Source organism: Desmodus rotundus, chromosome 9, assembly GCF_022682495.2.
Source record: "Desmodus rotundus isolate HL8 chromosome 9, HLdesRot8A.1, whole genome shotgun sequence".
In the NCBI taxonomy this organism is placed as follows: Eukaryota; Metazoa; Chordata; class Mammalia; order Chiroptera; family Phyllostomidae; genus Desmodus; species Desmodus rotundus.
In genome coordinates this window covers 26,751,146-26,776,680 of record NC_071395.1, presented here as the reverse complement: position 1 = coordinate 26,776,680, position 25,535 = coordinate 26,751,146, and the positions used below count along the sequence as shown (strand labels likewise).

The window sequence follows — 25,535 nt, the reverse complement described above, 5'->3', positions numbered from 1 at the left end:
AATCCATGTACACAACCAGAATTGAATTGAATTATGAAATCAGTAACTCTGGATTGAAATCCTCCATAGGCATCTAGTCCAATTTTATAGTCAATAATTTAATCAACAGTAAAAGAATCCTTATGAGAATTTTTCCAAACTCTGCTTGGATATCCCTGGAGACTAAGAAATCCCAATATTTCAAAGCTAACAAAACCATTTCTGTATACCAGTTCTAATTGTTGGCAAGTTTGAATTTATAGTGAATCCAAGTTGACCTCTCTGTAAATTTCATCCAATTTTTCTGGTTTATCCTCTTGAAACTCATAAAACCTGACCAGTCACTTTTCCACATGGTAGCTCTTTAGGTTTTTTTTAGAACAATGGTCATTTTGCTTTTAGATTACTCTTCTCTAACCTAAATTTCCTCAAATTTTTCAAGTGATCATTGTATGGCAGGCTTTGCTGTTTTCTTACTATTTTGGTGACGCTTTTCTTGTTTTCTTGTTTCCATTTTTTTTTAATGTCTACTAACAGTATGGTGGCCAGAATTTATAATAACACCAGGAAGAATGAAAACAAGCATTCATTTCTGTTAAAAGTTAATTTTCTAACAAGGGTAAAATCATGACTCTCAAAGAGATATAAAAATGAATACATGTCAAAGATTTCATTAAACCTGCAATCAATGAGGAAACCAGGCAGATATTACAACTCGTTCAAACAAATCCAAAGAATGGACACATTTATTAGATCAAGAATATTGAAATGATATGCAAATGGAGGTAAACTTGGTTTTTCCATGATGGCGGAGGATGGTCAGTTGAACATCTACTGGACAGACAGAATTTGCATGTGCAAAGACAACAATTATTCGGCATTGCTATCACAATAATTTATACAGTTGTAAAATAACTGATAGTTTTCATGGACTCGGAATCATGTAATCCGGAGGGTGTCCTCTAGTCTCCACAAGGCAAACTCTTCCATGGAAGCACAGGCTTTTCCCGGCACTTATGTTGCTCTAGCTCCTATTTTTCTTTGAATTCAGCAAAATAATGGTAAATGCAGAACTGAACCCCAGTATAGTCATGAAACTGCCATTTAACTTTTTTTTTAAGTTTCTTCATATTTACAAGGATTAAGAGGATATCTCAGTAAACACTGCGGTTGCCTTAACTTACTTAAGAGAAAAATGTAAGTCTAGAAAGTGTGTTTGCCCTCCTGTGTGTATACCTCCCATGAGACTGGCGTCAGCGGTTTACTAACCTTGCCACCTCCCTCAGCCCCACCTCTGCCAGGTTTTCAACCTTACATAGTCTTTAAATTTACCAGTTCCAAATCAGTTAACAAATTCAAGTTAATTCAAGAAACCTTGTGTGGGCGAGGTGTTTTTAAATAAGCTTGCCGCCTTGGCCAAGGGTTAGAAAGGAATTCTGAGTGAATCCAAATTTTCAGACAGAAATAATACAGGAAGACAATGATGATAAAATTAATAAATATAAGGCATTAGGAAAGTGTTATTATATTTAAAAATAATCAGGTTGGTTTCAGTGAAGTGGTATGGTAAACATTACCAAAGCTTTTTAATATCTAATTCTTTTCTTTCTGAATTTGTGGAACACTTTCTTACCAAATCTCTTGCAGAGAGGCAAACCCATGTAACTAGTCATGACCGACAAATTCTGAGCATAGAGGACTTCCACGTGTCACTTCTGATGAGGGAATGCAAATCTGTTGCATAGTCCTCCAGCTCGCACCTCTCCAACAGCTGTGATTGTGGTGACTGTGTATGGAGATTCTAGATGGAACATTCTAGGTCCCTGACTCGTTTGGAGAGAGTTAATTTGGCAAGAGATAACTGTGTGTGCATGTGTGTGTGTGTGAGAGAGAAAGAGAGAGGGAGAGAATTCATTACAGTTTAAAAATGTATTTCCTGCAGCAAAGCTTATCCTACTCTAGCTAATATTGGTGGTAGTACTGCATGCCAAACTGTAAAAGTGACAAAAATTAATGTCATAACAAAAATGGGTAAAAAAGTATAGATTATTGTTTGAGTAAATTTGATGATGAAGAAAAGGAGAAAGAAAGATGAGAATTTTCAAGATCCTATAAGAGAAAGCACATTTTTGATATTCTATTTTATTTTCTAAAATGTGGATAATAGAACAGGTTTAAGAAATTCCAAATTAACACTTTAGATTTTTAGATTATAAAACGAATCCCCTTTTGGCAATCTTCACCTTCTGATTTGGTAGGAAGCACTCATCAGAATTCACACATTTGGCCATTTGCCAAGAATTTGACCTCATTGAAACAAAGGCCTATATTAAGTTACCTTCTTCTTTCCAAAAATATTCTCTGCCACTGTACCCTCTAGATTATTGAAATATATTTAGATAGCATTTGATATAAAAACACTTTAAATTGCTTCAAATGTATCGCGCACTATTTTCTTAGGAGATTGTTTTTATATTTCTTCCATCAATGGCCAGTTAAGTACAACGTGTTCTCATAATTCCAGGAAGTAGTGTTATGGCTGTCAAAAATGATGTGTTGCATAATCAGTAACAGTAAATAGGCTAATTCTTTGAAGCTATTCCTGCTGGAAGGTGTATAAGACTACCCACTGGAAAGTGCCAAAGTATACCTGCCAACAACTGAAACCTAGGGGCTGAAAGAGTTAGGGAGATAAATAAGGAAATGTGCTATAACACTCTTGAAATATTGAAATATTAGACTGGGAAGCATTGTGAAAGTACACAATGATCCCTTGTTTTCTATGGCAAAGCGTCCTGGTGGGAAAAAAATTACCTATTATTAACCCACTTTTGCTGCGGCATCCTGAGAGTGTTCTGTAAATTTATGGCAACATGGAGGAAAACGAGTGCTCTGCTATTCAATGCCTGGCACGTGGTAGGTACTCGATACATTTTTTGTGATAAAGCGATAAAAGAATAAATGAATGTAGTCACTGAGAAATTGTTCTGAAAAATGAAAAGCTATTTTGCATAAAATGTTTAAAAGGCTTCAAAATTAGGGTTCCGCTTTACATTGTAAAAGTTTAGGCTGTTCATGGATAATCTTTCCCCCTGAATAAAAAGAAGGGAGCCAAAGCGATTGGTACAGGCTTAGTAGTAACTAAGTGAGTTAGGTTTGGAAATGGGGAACAGGAGCACTTGACTGTAGACTTCAGTGGTTGAGCCAAGATGAGGCTACGACTTGAGAGGCTGTCTTGTGAAGAAGCCAGATCAGAAGTAAGGCAGATGTTCTTTTTTGGAAACAAACAAATGAACAAACAGAAAATCAGGTTAAGGCAATGGAACAGAAACCAGGAAGAAACTGGAGCCCCAGGACCTGCACAAGTTCTTGGAAATAAAGGGAAATAATAGCAATAACTTCTCAGAAGATAAGGTGAATGTGCTGTTGCAGAGATTGCTAGCAGTATGTGAATATCTATTCTCCCTTCCTTTATTAGTAATAACAGCCTTGATGTTGAATGGCTCACTGCAGTCCAGGAAAACGTCTGGATGTTCTCCACCCTTCCATGAAACTAGTTACGGCCAAGTGATTACATTTTGGCCATTGAGCTGTAGCAGAAGAGTTGGTCTTTCCATACATGAAATCTACTTGAAGAATCTGGATATACCCTTCCTGGATCTTCCTCCATCCCGCTGTACTAGGGGCTCTAGTGGCCATTCTGGACCATTTGGACATGATTGCAATTTTGTAATTATATCTCTTATAGAGAGAATGGAAAATTAGTTTATTTTGTCCTATATCATGGTAGATCAAAATTTGTTTCTTATGATTAACGTTTTAGAAATTGTTGTTTCCGATGCCCCACTTGTTTTTGAAAATATGTTGTAAATCATTAGGGTGGTAGTCATATTTAAGAAAACCTCCATCCAGTTTATTTCAAATGCGGACTGTATGATTATTAGGTCATTTCAAGTTTTCTAGTACCAGGAATAATCTCATCCACAATGTCATTTATGATAGTATCAATACCCTCATTGTAGTGGCTTAATATGAATAGGGTATGTGTGTGTATATGTGTGTGTGTGTGATGTCAATGTTCTATGTTAAATCAGCAAGAAATTAATAAAATCCTGAATAGACATGACATGGGTAAGTCCATCTCAGGCTAAGGGAAGCATCTGAACAGAGACATGGTCTGGCAAGAGTCGGGCACCCAGTTAGAATGGCAGGCAGTGTAGAGAGCATCATTAAGTGACTTGATCAGAAGAATGTGTTGATGCCAGGTAGGAAGGTGGAACATAGTATGGACTGCTGGTAAGTCATTTATAAATAGACTGTAGTGCCTATAAGTTAAGTAATTAAAGTAATTAAAGTTAAGTTCACAGATCACAAAGACAGAATAAGGTAATATCATGTACTGTTAAGATGATGAGAGAGTGACAAACGGCTCTGCTGGCACCAATCTGTGATGTCAGACTCACGGAAACGAAATTCAGACAAGAGCAGTTGACTCTGCCACCAAAGAAATCCACTAAACACCCATCTCCTCGCTGACATGGAAGATGGCTGTTTCTTTACAAAAACAACTCTAGCTCCACTTTCATCCTCTTGCCTCCTAGTTAAAAAGAATTGTGATGCCTGTGGCATGCATGACGGTACACCGCTCAGACCTCCCGGCTGCAAGGAGAAGAGGTCACCAATGGCTCCAGCTGCCCCATCTTTGGGATACACTGCTGTGAAAGTTGGAATACGGCTCCGTGACAGAAACCATTTTCTTGCTGCTATATTAACTAGCAAAGAAAGCCCGGATGTTACAGTGCAAAGACAGTTGTAACACCTAGACTTAATATCCCAGTGCCTCATGGATCTAAAGGCAGCAGAGCAATTTCAGGAGCCAGATCAGCATACCTGGGTCCAGTTATCAGCATCAGGTGTGTCTTTGAACTCAACAGACCAGTAGCAACCCCATGTCTCCTCCTCCTCCAACCCTTCCATCATTTTGTAAGCCTTTAATTTCCTGTGTTAAATCCCTTTATGCTTAAAATATCTGTTAACTACACTAAACTCTAGCTGAGACAGCATGTTCAAAGGCAAAGAGATAGGACAAAAATCGCATGGTCAGGGAATAACTGGCTGTTAGCTTGGTTGGAGCCACAGATGGATAGTGGTAGAAAATACAGATGTACGAGTAAGGTTTACAAAGATTGTGAAGAGTTTTTAAGTTTTGTTTCTCCCAAGTACTTGGCATCTAGTAAAGTTTCATTGAATGTTGGTTGTATGAAAGTGTATTTAAAATCTTTAGTTTGGTCTTTGTCTTACAGGTAAGAAAGCCAGTGGTATGAAGACTTTTACTTAAAGGAGTAACATGGTATGATGTGTGCTTCTCGTTTATACTTTGTGGGTAATGTGGGGAAGGATGTGGAAGTGGTTAAGCATAGAAAAGTTGTCACAGATTGGTCTGCAGCTTATAGGCTACTGAACACTGGTCACATAAAATTGGTCACATTTCATGCAAAGTTTATGACGTGACTTTAAATAGTTAAAATATTAATAATGTCACACTTTGAGGTACTGAGAATCTGAAAAAATTTAAAAAGTATTTATCAAGATCATATACTTTTAAAGCTATTTTGCACAGGAAATTGTAAACTGTGTTAATATTAGTGCAACATGGTAGCACCACTTTGGCTGCCAAATAGACATGCCTTTCATCCTTCCATATTTAGCCAGCATCGCATGAATTCCTTATGACCTATGGGTGATTTGGGGATATGGGGCTGTATTTTATCACATAATTTTATTAGGTAGGATATTTTTACATCCTTTAATGGTGTCATCCGGAGGTCATTTGTAGGTATGGCATTATTGCATTTGCTGAATAACACATTCCCAAACTTTGGAATGAAAGTTAAATGTGAGGAGATGCCAAGAAGGTTAACACAATATGACATATCTCGCTAATTCACTTAAACAGAGAAAAGTGAAAATATTTGACCTAGGCTGAGAAAATGAAAGGGAAGTTTCAAGCAAAGAAGTGCTAAAATAGTTGGGAGAGTTACGATATTCAAGAACATACCTTCTCATATTTATTTTTGGAGAATAATTAGTTGAATTATGTGAGTTTTAATTCAAAGTCTTCAGAAACTCCCCTATTGAATAAAATATGCTCACACAGATCTCTGCCATATCACATACCACATGGTATATAGATATTTTCTCATAGGTCCGTGTGACCGAGAGCACTGGTTCTTTATCAACCCATTTCATCTCTTCCTGGCCAAAGGAGGGTTTCATTTATAGTTAGGTTGGAACCACGTAATGTACATAAGTAGTAGGCTTGGCTATAAAATCCCTTGCACAATCTTCCATATTCTATCTTTCTTTTTCCCATTTATGGAAGTTTTTAAGACCACATGTTGAAGATGATGGAGCCACTAGTTAGAAAGAGCCTGAACTTCTGAGTCACTGCATGGAGCATTGTTCCTTTGAAGAATTTTTACCCTCTTCCACATACACATCAATCCACATTAGCTGTGATATAAACTGGCAATGAGCCTTTACTGTGTTTGGCTGCTGAGATTTTGTCATTGTTTATTATACAATTGAACTCACTTTGCCTCAGTAGACTGTGTGTTCCCTGCGCTCAGAAGTCTTGCTTCATTTATCTCCATCTCTTGTTGTGCTAAAGCATCAGATACAAAGCCGAGCGTAGAGTAAGTAATCAGTATATGCTGAACAAATAAGTGAATGTGTTCCAGGCAAGAGGTAAGAGGTAGCTTTAACTAAGGCAATGGCAGAATGCAGTAGGAATAACTATTTAAAGATATATTTAATTTAAATTATTTTTAAAAAGCATATTTACTTTTTAAAATGTATGGTTCTTTAGAGAACAAACTCTCTTCAAAATACACAGCTTTTAAACGCAGTAAACATTGTGTCAGTATTCACACTTTTAAACTTTTTTCCTGAATATTTCTGATTGATGTAAAATGAAAAGTATTGTCTTGTGAAATGTATCATGTATAATGTGGAATCAGTTCAATTAAGTTTAACTCATAATGCCACATATTATAAATTGATGAATTTTCTGCACAGCTCTATCTTCTTACATTATTTTCCTTAAATTAATGAACTTCATTTTAGTAGTTTTTAGTCTACAGCAAAATTTAACAAAGTACAACTTTCATATACCTTTCCCTTCCCCAGTTTCCCTTATTATTAATATCTCAACATTAGTGTACAAAGTGTTATAGTGTGCAAGTGTATAATTATTTGTTATAATTGGTGAACCAGTATTGACACATTATTACTAATTAACCTCATAGGTTACATTAGGGTCCACTCCTTCTGTTGTGTTGCAAATGTGTTCACTATTACAGTACTATATGGAATAATTTCACCGACCTAAAAATTCCACCTGCTCTGCTCTTTACCCCTCCTTCCCTACCACTTTCTGAAACCCTGACAAACCACTAATCTTTTTACTGTCTCCATAATTTTGCCTTCTCCAATTAGGTACATAGTTGGAACAAAAGAGTATGTAGTCTTTTCAGGATGTCTTCTTTCAGTGAGCAATGTGTATTTAACATCCTTCCATGTCTTTTCATGGCTTAATAACCAAATGGTTTTTATTGTTGACTCGTATTCCATTGAACAGATGTATAAGAGTTTATCCTTTCACTTATTAAAGGACATCTTGGTTGCTTCCTCATTTTGGCAATTATAAATAAAGCTGCTTTAAATATTCATGTGTAGGCTTTTGTGCATGTGGACATATGTTACCAGCTCATTTAGGTAAAAACCAAGGAACGAGATGGCTGGATCATATGGGACGAGTGTAGTTTGGTGAGAAACTGCCAAACTGTCTTTCAAAGTGGCTGTATCATTTTGCATTCCCACCGGAATGAATGAGAGTTCCTGTTACCCTAAATCTCTGTCAACATTTGGTACTGTCAGCACTTTGGATTTTAGCCATTCTAATAGATATTCAGCTGTTCTTACATTTTTTTTTATTTCATGGTACTTAATTCTGTCACTTGTTTTCAGACAAAAGTCATTTGTCTTCAGACAGAAGCTCTCCTTTTTACATATGAAAAGTGGAAGAACAATAAAAAAAAACAGGGCTTAACTTCTGACAATCTAGGCTTAATTTATTTGGATCTTAGATCACCTTCGGGTCTTAGACTTTACTTTGATTTATGAACAAGAAGAGACGGCAGGTGAGGGACATGCCTCTAAGAATTAAAAATTTGTGCAATTTACTTCATTCCTCATTCCACTGTTTTCTGGCTCACATCCCAGTGCAGGTCACTCAGCTGTGGTGAGTGAAGGAGATTGCACTGTATCCCCAAAGAACCGAGGACACAGTCCTAACCCTGGAACTAATGGCCCCACTCTTTGCCTTGAAAGTAGTTATACATACCTCTCCTTATAAATTCGAGCTTGTTATAAAGGGAACAGGTGCAAAACTGACATCAGCAGCTGGTGTAAAATTTCCTTAGAAGCACTGAATCTTTTACTCCTACCCCTGCAGTTTTATGAGATCTGACAGATGGATAACATAATGGTCATTGAGTGGCTGAATATTAGGACACATGTACGGGGCTAATGGCACAGATACAGTTGCGTACTGCAGAGCGCCAGAGATCTGTTAACATCCTGAAATGACTATCAGGTGCTGAGTGAGATTTTTAAAGGTGCTGAGAATGGATAAGCCAAATTCCTCGCGTCAGAGAAGCACAGTCTGCCGTGATTCACACTTCCCTTTTGGCAGTACGCTCCGGGATGACTGTTCTAAGTTTGACCCTTGTATGTAAATATTATTTGAAGGATAGAGACTAAAAATTTATATAATTCAAAAGAATTCCAAACTCCCCACTACTGATGCTGGGAGGAGAGGATGGAGGGTGGGCAGTGGTCATGTTACAGAAAAACTTGTTTTTCTTAGTTTTCAATTGGAAAGCCAGGGTAAACCTCTTCGACAGGCAGCCTGATAACATTACGGTGGGTAAAAGCCAACTGATTTGCTAAATATATTTCAGTGCAGCACTTTGGTGGTTTAATTATATTAAAATTTGTCCCAGGGAGTGATAAATTCACTTTTCTATGTTTTGGCATTATACATCAAGAAAGTGCTGTCTCTTCTCACTGATATCTTAATCATGAGTAACACGTAGCTTGTGCTGTACCAGATATAAATGTCATTATTGCATGGATTACATGTCCATTTACTTCAGAGTGTGTATAGTAGGGAAATTAGTACACTATTTCAATGAAGACATTTATAGAGAGTGCAAGGAGACATATGTTTCAGCTTGATTTCAAAATAAATTAAGTGGCGTTGGTGGTATAGTGGTGAGCATAGCTGCCTTCCAAAATAATAACTAGTATATTTAAACTACTCTGTAAAAAAACAGAAACAAGATATTTTAGCATTGCATTATTAGTTATGTAATATGCATGTTTATACATCATTCTTTCCTTTCGCTGATTCATACCTTAGTAAGGAAAATAAAGTTTAGTAACTGTGATAAATTGAATTGTTGTTTTTAAAAATTATTTAATCTTGTCTCCTCTCACTGACAAAAGGGCACTTCTCTGTGCCACCTCAGTGTTGGGCTTGGTCCTATAACTTGTGTTAGGTGATGGGATGTGGCAGAAGTGACATTTTGACAATTCTGAGCTCTAAAAGGCATTACGACTTTCTGCCAACTCACGGAGGACACATCTATTCTCAGCCTGAAGACAGCTAGCTGCCACACACAACCTCCAGCCAACAACAGGCAATGCGAATAAGATGGAAGTATTTGTAATATAAGTCATTAAGATTTTGAAGTTATTATTTTTTAATGGAGCATAATATACTTAAAGCTGACAAACACAGATAAAAAGAAGTCAAGTGTTTTTCACAATGACAACAAAGAATGGATAGTTCTGACATTGGCTTGGGGCTGATGGATGTGTTACAAAGAAACTTATAAGAGTCTTAAAAAATGGCAGCTTCATGTTATGCAACATGAAAATATTTGGCTGAACTTTTGAATGAAAATACTTGGGAGACTGCAAATGTACTTAACGTATTTGGTGTTTGAGGTTGGTTGTCACTTGATATATTTCTAAAGCTAACACAAGAAACAACAAGCTCAGGAAAGATCTATACTGTTTGCGAGGGAACAGAGAGAGTCTAAGGAGACCCAGAAGATTGGAAAATAAAATGGTTTCTCTTTTCTAGTTAGTCAAAGACAGAACTGAGAAATCCCTGGAGCCACAAGTGCTGATTAATGCTCAAGACACAGCCTCAGGGCAAAAGCAAATCAAAGTGGTGACAATCACAGATTTTTAAGGATTTCTGATTGGATTCCTGTGATTTCCAATCTCTTTTGGTTGAGTAAAATGTCAGAGGAACAGGACAAAGGACTTTGTCCCAGGGAGGGCTGATAAGCATACAGCACTTCTTACTAAGTCTGGGGAGAGGGCCATGGCCCAAGAGGCATTTTGACAGAGCTACAGCCATAGAATAAAACAAACTTTCTGAAAGAGTTATATTATTGTACTAATGGTACAAGTCACAAGGGATGTGTACTCAGTGGTAAAGGCTACTTCTCAAACAAAAGACTGAAAAAGAATTTGCATCAGCAGCCAGTGCAGCCATACCTCCTCCCCTTTAATCAATCATACCTCCTCCCCTTACAATGCACGCTTTCACTCACCCATATCAATTGACATCCACAGTAAAATTTACTTACACATTGAAAAATCTTGCAAGCAGCAGCTCTTCCTTATCATAATTGGTATCTATGCTAGTCCCTCTTTCTGAGATTTGGCCCATTGTGCACCCTCAGTAGTAACTGCTGAATAAATTCATGAATGACAAGTATACATCTTTGAATTTTTCCCCAGGTACTCCTCAGTGCCTGGATTTTAGATGCCCAACAAATTTTTTGGAATAAATGAAGAAGACATATATATCCTGCCTAAAAAGTCATACTTGAAAGCTTACCAAAATAACATAAAATGTAAATGCATAAGTAATATTTTTATGTGGGTAAAATTCTTTCTTTTGAGATGCAGCAAAGAAAATAGTTGGAAACTCCAGTTTTATCTTTCAGTTTTCATATAAATATAAAGAGTAATAAATACATTGTTTTGGCTAAAACAGACATTGCCTTGAGTCAATAGTATTTCTGACAAAGTGTAGGAAGCACCAAACATTTCGACGCTTTAGAAAAATGCCTTAAAGATGGTCTACTAATGATTTTTTTCTAGCACAGTCAGAAGTGCAGAAGAAAAAGAGATCTTTTAAGAATTCTGAGAAAAGTGTTACAATTGTAATTATTGAGAGTTTAGGAATTCTTTTCCCCTCAAGTTTACTGGTTTGTGAATAAATTGGCTTATTCTTCTGAGTTTGCATGAGTCTAGAACTCAGGGGATGAGAAATAGCATCGCCAAGATTATGTCCCCATGCCAATGCACACGGAGGGGACCTGAGTCTGGTGGTGCGTCAGGACTGAAGGAAGCTGAGTTTACTTGTTCCGTTGCCCGTGTCACCATGGCAGAAGCGGCTGTAGCATGAGCAGAAAGACCTTAAGCCTTCCACACCAAAGTCCGGTCATTTTAGAAATCCCTTCCCTTTGTATCAATCACATCTTTTACTTTGATACTATGTTCTAAATGTAGTCATCACGGGCCAGAGTCTGAAGATGTTAAAATCCAAAGTAGTCTTTAGAATTCTATCCAGAATGTTAGAAATGAGCGTATGTAAGTATATAGAGAGAGAAAAAATAGTTTTAAATTTAAAATAAAGGAAAAATTTAAAAACATTACTTATAAGACTAGAAGTGTGTTTTTTCAACACAGTTCAACAGCTGTTTCATTGGTAATCATGAACTTTATTATAAAATTTCTTCACTTTACATACACTAGTTTTACTAGCCCCCCTACCCAGACCTGTGTGAAAGATAAAAAGTATTTCTCTATTACTTTACTGATTATAATTTATTATTACATTTTTGACCCTATCTTGTATATTACTTGTATAATTCCATTTACATTTAAAATATATAGATCAAAATCTTCCCAATTTACAAGGGAATGAACTGTTTAGTTATATAATACTTGAGATATTTAAATTTGTAAGAATTCAAAGGAGTCCCACATTTTTTGAATGACTCAGTAAAAATACTTTTAAAATTAAAATACAATCAATCAAAATTCTTATTTTAATGAAGAGACAGCAGAGAAAGAGAAGGAGGTAATTTCCAGTAAAAATAAGACTTGTTTGCCAGTAGTTTATAATTGATGAATTAAAACATTTTCCTCTGAAAGCTATCAAATTATGAAATCTAACTTTATAAAATACCAAACAAATTCTAAAATTGTAAATATCTCATATTTAAATGTGTCTAAACAACTGATTTTAAAGTTGATAACTGCCCTCACATGCTTTTAATTTAAAAAAGAATAAATCACATTTATCAATTAATAAATATATAATGAAAATAATAGGACTGATTTGGGTCTCCATGCCAAGAAAGGACAATGGAAGAAGGCACAGGGAAGGGAAATTATGTAAGATTGCAGAAGGCATTGTATGTGCTCGGTGGTGTATGCTATACATGTGTAAGTGGAAGTATAATAGTGGTAGGAGGAAGGTATATAGGAAAAATTCTCAGGTGTTTTCCGAAAAGCCTATAGGCAGAGCCTTCTGGTGTCTAATGCATTTGTGTTTTTTAAGTGTTTATTGCAGATAATAGTCTTGCACACATCTGATATGAACTTTGTAGTGAAAGGAAAAAAATACCATAAAGTCCCTTGGTTTCTAAAATTCTAAAAGAAAAGCGGCATACATTTAAACCAGCAAATTCAGACAATTATTACATAATACCCACAATATTAAATAGATAAAGTGTTGTACGTTCTGTAGGTATATCTATGAGAAGTTTTATAAAATTAATATTACACAATCAGCCTTTGGAAGCAAGATTTAGAAATTGGCCACTGATGAAGATATTGTCTAATGATCAGTTTCTATCTTCTTAATTCCAGAAAAAAAAATCTGGGGTCTCGATACAGTTAGCTAAACTTGAATAATAAATAGAACAGAACAGTTCCACTTAGCCAAAAGGTGAACCACATACAACAGCCAGATGTTTTTAATAATTTTAAGATTCTCCCCCCTGTATGTTACCTTGTTAACCCCTCCTTTTCCACTTTCACGGCACCATCTTTAGGCACTGAACATCCTAATACTGTATGTGTTGTAATATCAGTGCCCTTCTGAACAAAACAGTCATGAGAGGACTTTAAGTGCTGGACTAACCACTATTACTGATTTGTAGAGATTTGTGTAGCAAACATTTGCTACGCTTTGTGGCAAATACCATTCGCTGATGGTCTTCCTAAAATTCATAGGATGTGGTCCTATGTTAGAATTGGAGAACTGTCCCTAGCTGCATGGCCTTCAAGAACGGTTCTGTGTATTCGATTGTTGCAACCAAGAAACACTCTTTTTCTTCTCTACCTCTATCTCTCTATCTCTACCTCTACCTCTGTCTCTGTCTCTACCTCTGTCTCTGTCTCTAACACTCACACATCTGACAATAAGGGGAACGCATTAGCTGATGTTGATTCATTTAAATATATAATCTTAATATATTTTTCTAGCATTTTCAAAAAGATTTAAGAAAATAGATTTGAGTAGAAAAATAGTATAAATGAAAATATTTCAGCATTCATCAAACTTAATTCTTTTTTTCTTTATGTATTAGGCAGTGGAACTTGATAATGGGGATAAAAAATTATTTCCATGGTGAGGCCAATATGCAAAATTTTTCTCATAATGCTTCATATACTTATCAGATCTCAACCCAGATTAATTAAATCCCAACGTGATTCCTTTGACACACACACTCATTACAGAGCAATTCCTGACATTATGGAGAGCAACAGCTGTGCTGAACATGAGTTACATACATTCTGCAGCAGGGCTGGTCCACGTGCAGGACTTGCCGAGGGGTCTGTGCACCATTGACAGCTGAGCCTCTCGGGGTGCGTGTCTCAGACCCACTAAGTTAAAATTGTTAAGGCATGGGGCTCAGAGATTTTAATTTTTAGTCACTCTCTGGATGATGCTAAGGCACACTAGTGAAAAGTTGAGAATAAAGCCTAAATTTATTCTCATAGAAAATTCTTGAAAGGAAAATAGAAGAATTAATAATATCTCCAAATGTTTTGCATTGTATTTAGCATATTCAAATTTCAGTTGCAATCATTACATTTTTGGTGCATCATCTCATATGCTAAGCTTAGGATGACAACATTCTCCTCCACCAACCGAGAAGAAAACTATGGCAAACGTAAATTGTTTCAAATAAGAGGAGCCTTAAAATTAGGATTAGAATACAATGCTCCTAAAATGCTAGTCATGTGCACTGTTTCTAGATTGTTTACACTTCTTTTGTTCACCCTAAGAACACCGTTATGCCAGTTTCCACAGTGACGCACAGAAGTGGGCAAGTGCATTTGAGACCCCATAACCCCCCAGTGACTCAGCGCTGTATTCACTTTGACTATGACAACTAACCCAGCTATACAATTTCAACAAAATACAAATTATCACCCAGAGCCACATGTTGGAGTATCTCAATTCAACTGAAGCGTGGAAGTCCACACTCAAAAGTGTACTTTATCATGCCTGCTTTTGGTAGGTTCTGCACATGAGTCAGTCAGAACTTTCTCACAGGTCTGACTTTGGCTGTACTGTTTGTCCTGGCTGGGGATCCACCCCAGCTCCCCAGTGTTAAGTTCTACACTGTCTTATTGGGAAATCCCTTAACTCGCTACAGAACATAATCACTATTAATCAGTATTACAATTACAGTCCAGTCAGGTAGACCAATGTATACATACATTTTTCAGCATTTTGCTTTTGGCTAGTGCTACTTAGAACGAGTGTGTACTCTGCATGCAGAACCACAGCTAGCCTAAAGGAATTAAATAGGTATCAGGTGGCTCTGAAGAGTCAATGGAATGGTTTTGGGTTTAAAATGTTAGACATTAGAGGAAATCCTCCATTCTAGCTAGGTAACATACTCACTGGGATCCTGTCCAAATCTCTCCTCAGAAGAGGCGGATGTAGTACCAACTCTTCACCTCTGTTTTGTTTATTCAAAAGGTTGATAGTGACATCTTTTAGAATAGCCATGAGACGCACTAACAGCACTGAACACATTTATTCTTTGGCATATTTTTCCCAACGACATCTAGTCTTTGAGGTTGACCATTTTTGTTGGCTCATTAATTCAATTTTCCTTTGTTCAATAAAATCCCCAAATTCTGATGTTGGATTGCCAGGAATAAGAATACTGATGATAGAAACGGCACCAGAGAAATCATTGCTATTCTTGGCCACAGACATTTCCAGTCTGAACAATAGCTGTTTTCTTCGTAGCTTTCACCAGTGTCATATTTTAAGCAGAGATTTTTGTGAGCTCACCCATGAATGGGAAAGGCTGCAAAATATGTTGCAGAAATCTGTCACAGGTAGGCAGGAAATTTGGAATAGATTATCAGAACAGGAAACTTTTGAAGAGATTTCTAGGTCAAGAGACAAAGCAAAACTGCTGAAGTGTGCTTTAAAGTTTAGTGTGATTCGGTCAGCAGCTTAGCTACTATTTTCCCAGCTGACACTGAATCCTTTGCTATATGGGGAATAAAAGGAGGGAGGTCAGAAGATCGGGCTATTTGAAGATTCTCAAAAAATATTACGAATACAAGATTTATAAGAATAGAACTATCTTACGGTATTTTATTTTATAACTCAGTGTAATCAAGTTCTTATCCTTTTCCATGCTAATTACTTTAAATCAAATTTTTCACAGTTTGCAAATATCCTGAAAGAGAGTTAATTCTGGATTTTGATGGATATGAAAAATGAAGAACTAGAGAAGATTGAGATAACATGCTCATATTGTAGCTCTCTGCCTCCCCTTGGTTTTCCATCAAAGCATGCATAGGAACTAACACAAATGCAAAGAAAACTGTTTCTAAGTGTAAAAATAAAAATGCAGAGCCAGCAGAAGTTTTATTGAAAAATACCTAGGAACTAGGAAATTTTCTAAATTTATACACATCTTTAGCTTTCTTTATTCTCCCCAGAGACCCTCAACACTCTTCCAATCGTCTAAACCTTTCTCTTTTTTCCATACTGTTTTTTTTTAATTTACTTTTTAGTAATTTCCTTATAGTGTGAATCAAAATACTCTTTCCTATACTTTTTCCCTTGGATCACCACCCTTACTCCCAGCAGTCAGAGGTACGAGGAAGAACTGTTGTCATTGGATGGTAATAGTAGTGGTGGCTGGTGGGAGCAGAGCAGAAAGACAGATTCTACTTTCTTTTTCACCTCAATATGTAAATAAAAACTTCCTGGCCTAAAATTTATAGCTCTCAAGACTCTTAAACATAGACCAAATTGAAACATTGTTTTCTTACTTGTGTGACTTTACAAAATAATTAGTGTTCCTCCTTTTTAACTTAATGTGGCATGTCTTTATCCATGATGAATGTTGAATAAATACGCCCGGGAGTGAATTTTCCACCATGAGACAAAAACACTAAAACTGGATATAAGATTTGTGTTTAAATTAAAAGTTATCTGAATAAACTATCTATCATATACTATTGAACTATACACTTTGCAAATCATAAAATGTGATATAAAACTCATCTACTATTTTGATTTTATGCCTATTTTCTATGAAAAATCTTATACTTTGGATACAACTATTTCTAATAATAGATTTGATGACACAGAGAACAACTGGAGTCACTTCCATTAAAAAATTTGAGAAGAAAAGAAAGAAATATAAAATATAAGTTACCTAAAGTATGTGATAAACAAATAAAACATAAGAGCACATTTTTCTTCTGCTGAAATAAATAATATATTGAGGGAACTGGGCTATATTTATAAAGCCAACCTAATAAGTTCATTGCTTGGTAAAGCCACCAGTCCGTGGATCTCACATACGGGTTTTTCCATGAGGAAAACAAAGTCTTCGAGATGCATTGACCCTAAAGAAACCTCAGTGTAAATCTATCCTCACCTCATTGCCCTCCTGGCCGTCATAAGCAGTGGTGTCCTGAAGCCCATGCTCACGAGAGCCAATTATTAAATATTGTTATTTTGTGAGGCCATTGTTAAACTGAGCCATTAGCAAAAACTAATTTATATAATCTTACAATTACATAAATTATATTAAAATCAAATGCAATAAGTAATTATAATGCATCCCTTTTTAAATATTTTACTGTTGGCATCATTATTTATTCTTCTGAGACCATTTAAGTCTATTGTATCCATATGGTAGACATACAGTAGAATTTGGTAATGCCATACATCTCTTCCCAATTCCGTGATCGAGGTGTAATGTCAGACATATTGTGGGACTAGTTTATGTAAACTGGCACATGCTATAAATTAGGAATGCTTTCCCCTTGGAGATCTGGTTGTTAAACATTTACAGCACACCACTAATTGCAGGTCATCATATCTATCAGATGCCCATAAGAACATGGTGACAATGATCTGCGTAGAATAAGTCACATCCTCGCCTATTCCGGAAGTTCTTTTTCCTTCAGGTCATAGTTAGGAAAATATAATTCCACAGGCTATCCAATTACAGCGAGGGATTGGACATTTCAATATTCCTATTCATGATGCCCGAGAGCTTTTGTTCTTTGCCATAGTGCCACGCTGGCTTCACATTCTAGTTCATTGACAGTTCAAGTTTAGGTATTTTCCACATGAGAATCTCACTAAGTGTTCCTTAGTTTGCATAGGCAGAGCACCTGGGCCTTCTACAAAAAATTATACAAAATCCAAGTTTCAAGCAAGGAAGTGAGTATCTTAATACTGATCTTATTGCTTCTCAAGTACATTTGAGCACCAAAACATGGCAACTGACTTTTAATTTTTTTGTTAATGCATCTTGTGATATTTTTCAAAAGTCTACACTAATGGAATATGTTTCTTGTCCCCCTTATCTTTTGTTTCTTCAAAGGAAACGTGAGAAACTCCACAAGTTTTATTAAAGACATAAAAAGAAAGAAGGAAAGAAATCAAGTCCCACTTAGAGTAGGTAGCCTCTTAAAAGAGGCAGAGAGTGAAATTATTTGGTAAGTGATTTGGAGACTTGTAAAAGAAGTTAATTGATTCAAATTCAGGTACAATTAATGAAGATTCTTACTCTATGCTGTTTCTCAATCTTTTTTACCTACTGGCACTCTAAAGAGAAAAATTAAATTCACTATAAATTCTTCCTAATAAGAGAAACTAAGTACTAAGGAATAAGGTTTTGTCAGGTAAGATTGCTCTTTGGGGGCCCCAAACCATTGTCATATCTAAATGGTATCTTTGCCTCACCTCAGAAACCAGTGTTCACCCTATTGAGGGCAGCATCAACCCTGCTGAGAACACACATAACAAACTTCATCCTGAGAGGTTACTTCGAAAACGTCAATTTGTTTCTCTCCTTCAGAAGACATGCCTCTTACGAGGGGAAACTGACTATTCAGAGACATCACATATATTTGTTGAATTACCTTGCCTCAGTTTTCAGACACTAAGTTAGATGTCTAGGGTTATCGTATTGACTCTCAGGAGCTCTAAGGCAGTAGTGTTCAATAAGATAGTCATTAGATATACAAGGCAATTTACATTTAGTTTACACTAAAATTAAAAATTGAGTCTCACTTGCCACACTTCAAGTGCTTATTTGCCAGCTGCGTCTTGTATCTATCATACTGGAAGGCACATACGTTAAACATTTTTCTCGTTGCAGAAACTCCAATTGGAAACAATGTTCTAGAGCCTCCTACTTAAATTGTGTTCCATGGACCAGCCACGTCAGTCATGTGTGGTTGTTTATTAAAAAAACAGATTCCTGGGCTCAACCCCAGAGCTACTAAATCATAATTTGCCCTTTTTACAAGATACCTGGGCTTTCACATGAGAGCATATCTGGCCACAAAGAAGTCGTTTTTGAGTCCTCATTTCAGTATTAACTCCCTTGCTGATACATCATATTGAAATGTGCCTAACTTTAAATTTTTTTAATTAAGTTTACTGGGGGGACATTGGTAACAACATGCCTAACTTCTGAGATATGGAGGTCAACCTCTGAGCTTTCACTTTTTATTCAATGCCAGAACAACAATTAAGTCATTATAATAAGTTTATTTTACGGAAAAGATAATTACGGTATGTTAATCATCTTCCAAGTTGTTTTGTTTAATTAAACAAGCTAATCATTTGCTATAATTGTTGGAGTGCACACATCTTTTAAACATAGAAACCATGCTTATTTTATTGGGACCCTCAGGAAACTCAAACGGAATGCAGCAAAAGGAAATCCCTGGCAAAGTGTTCCTCATTATGACGGGCCACTGTCTTAAATCACGAAAATCCTTTCGTCAACACCTAACAAAGGCAGCTCTCTGGGGGTGGAACTAGGCGTACACATTCGTAATGGTAAAATGTAATGGGGTTAGCCCAGTTTTAGAAACAAAGATAATCATTAAACTGTATCCACCATTACATACACAAACCCAAAGATATTTACTATTTTTATAAATGGACAGTAACCAGAGGGGAGATAGGAGGGGAGAATGGGGGGAAAGGGGTGAAGGGTTTGCAGGAACAACTATAAAGGACACACGGACAAAACCAAGGGCGGGTGGAATCAGGGGAGGGAGGTAGGGATGGCTGGGGTGGAGGGGAAAGGTAGAGGGAAAAGGCAGAAAACTGTACTTGAACAACAATAAAATTTTAAAGTATTTTAAAAATATGAAATAAAATAAAATCCTAAAAAATACTCAGTTCTCCAAGTTGCAGAATCATTCACTGTGGTCCCCTTTAAAATGAGAAAATCTTCTTTATGTATATGGTATGATAGCTAACCACTTTTTACATTGATAGTAAATTGTTTTATGACAATAAAAATTCTTAACATGTCAAGTATCAGAATTATTACTGTGAGTCTTCTTAGGTAGATTATTGAATATAATTATGTTCTACATATTTGTTCTTGAAGATAAATATCCATTTCTTTACAAAAAGCCAAGATCCTAAGATAAGCAATTCTCATAAAGATATATGGGGCTTAGTTCAGGCTCTGAAGATAATTAGAAAGTTTCACAAATGGGCTGTCCCTGAATTCCAACTCTTGAGATAACCAGGGATCCAAATAAAATAAGCTAATCTGGCCCCAGTTTTGTAACATCATGCCAAAATTCCATCTTTAACTGGTTAAAAACACAATATGGTTTGTGGTGGCCAAACAAAAAATAATCACATTATTTTATGGTGAAGACTATGGTCCATGTCTTTCTTTGAAGTGATATTAAATTTACTTTGTCTCTGGCTCGGCTTCCTCAGTTAAAAGATGACACTTTTTATACCTGAATTATTGAAGAAATTGTTCAAAGTGAAATAAAAAGTTTCAAACTCTAAGCCCAAAGGCCCTCGCAAAGATCTTTCCTCTCCTTCCCTCTCACAGAGGTCTTTCCCCTCTTACTATATCTGATACTACTTTTCAAAGCCCAAAGGCAGGATATTAAAAAGCATATGTACATATGATAAAAACGCAATGTCCCCCTTTCTCCTTGCCAATTGATTTCCAACTGGCATGCAGTCCTAACTAAAATTTCACCATTAGGAATTTATTACTTTATCCCAAATCATATCATTTCCAAACATCAGTTTTTATGTTGTAAAGTCCTGGGGTAGTTTTCATCTACATTCTTCTGTATGAATTCTTTTATCAGATTACTTACCTCCAGCTGTGACAGGCTGCTTGAGTTTTAAAGAATGTGGCTGGGAATAAATGGGACAGAAGAATAATGCAGAGCCTAGAGCACTACCTAGGATGACAGGCATGGCCAGGAGGACGGTCCGAGCTACCTGGTGCTTTGGGTGCTTTGGGTGCCCTGGTGGAGAGCAAAGTAATACAGAGAGAGGGTGAGGAAACAAGCTAAAATGTCAACTATGTCTCATTTTTCCCAGGACTGTAATATTGGGAATCTATTAGCTGTGCTAGAGCTTCTTAATCAATCAAGGACACTGTATTTAAAGCCTGGAGCTTAGTGAATTCTAAGGACTAAGCTTATTAATTAAGCACATGACATTTTAATTCAAAGGTTGGGCCAAGCAAAGTACACAGAACAACAAAGACTTTTATATGACAATAAAGATAATTGAAATAACCACTCTACTTTTTTTTCTATTGTGGGTATTTGTGAGAAGAGAATTTTTGGTGTGAATTATCTGCTGATAATCCTCTCAAATATCCACTTCAGTGTAACAAAGCTCATGGTCCAGGGTAGTCGCTGGGTTATAATCACATACTTCTGGGTCTTAATAGACTAGTCTCTGCAGTCTCACCACTAAAAACATTACAGTAAATCACTTTAATAAGAATTAGATCAAGGAAAGGAATACATTTTAATAATTGAAAATTATAAATTTATGTTGTTCTGATATGATAATAATTTTTCAAGTTGTTTTGAATAAACAACCATTTGCCATAATTATTTATACTATTAGTTTGGAAAAAATAGATTTTCTAAAATATCAGAGAATAGTGTGCATAAATAAATGCATAAGGAATAACATCACTGAATAAACATAAAAAGCAGAACTGATAGTGATGTAAATTCTAAGAGAAGATAAAATAGTTTATAAAAATTATGCATAAAATTACATTTATAAAAATCACAAAAATTCACCTGGGTAAAATTTATACATATACTATATGCATATATGTATGTGTATGTGTATGTGTATGTTTGTGTGTGTGTGTGTGTGTGTGTGTATATATATATATATATATATATATATATATATATATATCATCATACTTGAGGCTATATAGAAAGATTCCTGTCTATAAAAACTTGAACTTAAAAAGCCCAACTCTCACCCCAGCCACTGTGACTCAGTTGGCTGGGCTTCGTCCCACAAAACTAAAGTTGCCAGTTTGATTCCAAGTCAGGGCACGTGCCTGGGGTGCGGGCTTGTACTAACAACAGCTTTGAAAATAGAAGTGTTTTTATAAGTATTTCCAGAGTAATATTGTATACTTTTTATGAATTAATATAAAATTATAAGCATTTATTATATTTACTCTAGTTATTAAATTCTCCTGGGAATTCGTACAAAATACATATGCTATAGGAAGTACATTAGTCATTTGTAACTAGCACAAGAACTTATGTTTATATAAGCATTCTTAAAGTATCACATTTACAGACAACTGAAACTTGGCTAATTAACATTCTTCTTGGATTCTAAAATTATATCCTAGGGAACATAATGACATTTTAATTTTTACATCCTCTCACAATTATATAAATACTTTGATGTTAAAAAACCAAAAACTTACTTAAATTATATTTTGCATGGGTACTATTAAAATATGCTATTCATTTTATACATATTTTGTATATTTTAAGTATAGTACTTTACACAAAACTACATGTAATATACTGATGAACTATTAATAGCTTCTTGAAAATAATTTGATTGGACCTTATTTCTGTTTTGCACCCTACTTTAGAATCTCATTCTGGCATAAGATATGTTATTTCTCATGATTAGTTATTTGTAGCATAGTTAATTCCAAGGAAGGTAGAAATTTAGACATTAAGTCCTCCAGTCATCTCTTTCTCTCTTTCTCATTCTCTCTAATGGTAGAGAATTCTGAATTTGAGAGTAAAAATTTAGAATAATTAAGAAAAACAAATGTCAAGTCTTCTTTCTGATGTAGGTAACCATACCTGTCAGGGGACAGAAGCTTTTAAATAGGGGGGATTTAATATAGGAATTTGCTACCCTGGTGTTGGAGGGTTTTGAAGCAAAGGGAAAGAAAGCAAACCACATGAGTAAGAGCAGGACATAGTTACCAGCCCAGAGCTGAGGAGCAAAGGAAAAAGTGTGGCAAACACAACCTGAGGCAGACCTCTGCGGACAGGATACTGCCTGGTGGGGGCCAGTGGCTCTCAGCAGGAGCAGAGAAGCTGAAAACGCTGAGTGCTGAAGACAGCTGGCACTGCTGTGGTGATTGGGACAAGCAAACAGCAATAGAGAAGTCCCTCTAAGTCACCACCCACCACCTCCTAATCTTCCTCCAGTCCCTTCTTTCCACAGAAAGTAAAGGGCAGTTGCTGTTATAAAAAGAAAAGTCTGTGAAGTATAATCTTCAGAGTTCCAGTTATAGCTTCACTGTGTTCACTGCAGAAGGATTGATTTGGGACTGAGATCAAAAACTAGCCCAACTGCCAATCAATAATTGACAATGCTTATTATTACATTCTTTGAGTATTACTTATCAAAGTTCATCTAGCTCTAATTACAAATATTTACAACAAACTAACCAATATTAATAAAGTGTTCTTTTTTCCTGCTATAAAGCTACAACCCTTTGGTTATTTTAGACTCAAATTCATAGACTAAAAATTTGTATATATTATTTATATACAACTCTATATTTCATTAAAAGTTACGGAAATAGCAAATTCAGAAAATGGTTTCATGTATAAGAAAGTACCTTGGATATTGCATCAAAAAAAACCCTGTTTTTTAATCCAGTTTCAATCATTAATTGATTTTGCTTAAAACTCATATTCCTTATTATAAAACACTATTTGATGATTTCTAATGTCATTTTAAGATTCATGGATTCAATAAATTATAAAATAACAATACAATAAATTTTGTTGAATTCTGCACAGTACGATGATGTGCTTTAGAATTTACACACATGACCTCACGTACACTGATAGTGCTAGATTATTATAAACTGATTATGAAGAAATTGTTTGGCCTACTTATTTGCTCCCAATACATTAGCTGCCTTGGTATACAAAACTAAAGACAAAGATTCTCTTTAGAAATACCACTTTGTTGCCAGAAGTGTAATAGATGTGGGTAGTTGTTGCATCATTGCTGAAGTTGGAGAAAATGTAATCAGATTTGTCCAGAATCAGAAGGTTATCATCAGTTATTATCTAAACTGTGTTTTTCTTTATAAAGGTTATGATGTTGGGAGGAATACCAACTAGTTATTTAAAAAGTCAATAAACAGAAACTATTGAATAATCAATCTAGTGCATATGAAGGGATTGAGATGAGGAATACCGGCATTTGGAAATCTTGCCATTTCCTGAAATGTTAAGATAAGAATCAGCCCTGGCTGATGTGTCTCAGTGGATTGAGTGCCAGCCTGCAAACCAAAGGTCCCCGGTTTGATTCCCAGTCTAGGGCACATGCCTAGGTTGTGGGCCAGGTCCCCAGTAGGGAGTACACAAGAGGCAACCACACATTGCTATCTCTCTCCTTTTCTTTCTGCCTCCCTTCTCCTCTCTCTAAAAATAAATAAATAAAATCTTTTAAAAAAAGAATCAGAGTGGCACTAACACAAACATTGGTTTCTAAAGCAGGATCAAATTCAGTGGGTATAAATGAACCAACTAGACAAAAATATAAAAGAAAAATCTGGAGTCTTGAGGCTGAACCCAAGCCTGTATGATTCTGGAATTTATTAAAAAGAATAATTTATGGGACATTTGGTAGTAGTCTTTCTGCTATATTATGCATTCATGAGCTCCTTTTTAGGATATTGAGGCTACTTTTGGTCACTTTTTAAAAGATGTGGGCAAACTGGAAAAGATCAGAAAAGAATGAGGAAAAAGAACAAAGGGATAGCAAATAGGACCCCCAGGAAAGGTTTGAAGAAGTGTGTTGCTCATAACAGAGAAGAGAAGCCCACAGGGCAGTCTGATTGTCGTAATTAGATACCTGAGGTATTTCCACAAGATTATCACTGATTATGATTTTTTTTTCTCCACACGAATGTTAGCTAGCACAAAAGAAAGGTGTAATTAAAGAGCATTTCATTGTATATATAATCCTCCTAATTAATCTTGTGCTTATTTTTCCATTTCTTTGATCTGGTGAGAGAAGCGCTGGACAGCTACCTCAATAATCCTTAGCAAGATAAATTTCCTTTGAGATCTTAAAGTAGATCCCTATTTCTTTCTGAGAAAACAGAGTAACTTCATTGATCTAGGAAAAGGGCTCTGTAGGTATTTTTTGTGTTTTGGGTGCTGTTGGCCCTGGACATTTATTCTGACAATGTTTATGAGGGTAAGCGGATGAACTGGAAAGAAAGGGGCCCTTTGAGTTTTGCAAGTTATAAAGGGAAGGCTCTGGGCATGTTCAGAATGGCAAAGAAAGTTACTGAAAAAATTTTGAAACAGGAGTCAAGGTAATGGCTGAATATGGTTGAGAGAGAGGAGCACAGTGGCTGGATTATGGCAATCCTTGTTCCACGGAATTCTCGGAGGGTAGAATCCTTCTTCGGGAATTCCTGGACTCCACCAGTTATCAACAGAGACACCATGTGGCAGGGAGAAGCAATGGCAATAAGATAAGGAGAAACCCAGATTTCCCACTTCAGTCCGGAGAGGTGGAACCCCAGTAAGGAGAATTGGGTTTTCCTTCTTTTTTGAGGGGT

General features: G+C 36.0%; 1 protein-coding gene across 1 annotated transcript in view; it reads left to right on the top strand.

Moving 5' to 3' along the window:
• The first annotated feature begins 2,839 nt into the window (after positions 1 to 2,839).
• The window catches only part of GLRB (glycine receptor beta), an 86,568-nt gene continuing 63,872 nt past the window's right edge, over positions 2,840 to 25,535 (top strand). The window contains exons 1-2 of the mRNA XM_053910990.2: positions 2,840 to 2,895; positions 4,581 to 4,892. The gene's annotated coding sequence lies outside the window, so the exon portion shown is untranslated. The remainder of the gene's footprint in view (positions 2,896 to 4,580; positions 4,893 to 25,535) is intronic.